Here is a 692-nt window from a genome sequence, read left to right as displayed (position 1 = left end):
CGTGAGTTGATTATATTCGATGTAACAAGAAAAAATGTGCCGCATAAAAATTTTACGTTAACCTCCTAAAATGGAATGATCATCAACTGTCAGAATACCGCGGCAACAACATGATCGGCAAGTTCGTCGGTAATACAGTATAGCAATGGCCGTCGGATGATATATTATGCTTTATTCAGCGGCTCATAGATGATGCTGTATGAACATTGTAACAATTGCCCCCCTGTAACAATTGACACACCTCTCCCCTACATAAGTTAACAAATGTACCTTGATGTAGTCCTTAACTAGCACAGAATAAATTGCTCGACACACAACAGGGACAAACTGTGCAATGGTTGATTCATGCACTCTTGTAGAGAACATAAGATTTCTAAATGTTTCTCCAGTCGCCAAATAACGCAATGGAATAATTGGACGTAGTTATGCAGAAACCTACCAACCCACAATATGTCTGAAAACGGGCTTAATGGAAACTCGAACTTGCTATAAAAGATTCTTTAATTTGCAGAAACCAGCCAAGCAGTATACTGCAATAGCCATGCGCTAGTGACTCTACTACCAAACCATTTTATTGAAATGAAGACCCTATGATTACGCAGAATCATACTAACCCACTTGGTCGATGAAAATTATTCAAACTGCGCAACCAAGTGGTTTGGTAGCTTTCTGCAAAAATCAGTTCTTGTACA

The sequence above is a fragment of the Photinus pyralis genome, unplaced genomic scaffold, assembly GCF_008802855.1.
Source record: "Photinus pyralis isolate 1611_PpyrPB1 unplaced genomic scaffold, Ppyr1.3 Ppyr1.4_LG7, whole genome shotgun sequence".
NCBI lineage: Eukaryota > Metazoa > Arthropoda > Insecta > Coleoptera > Lampyridae > Photinus > Photinus pyralis.
The sequence above is the reverse complement of the archived record's forward strand: the minus strand, read 5'-3'. Positions refer to the sequence as shown.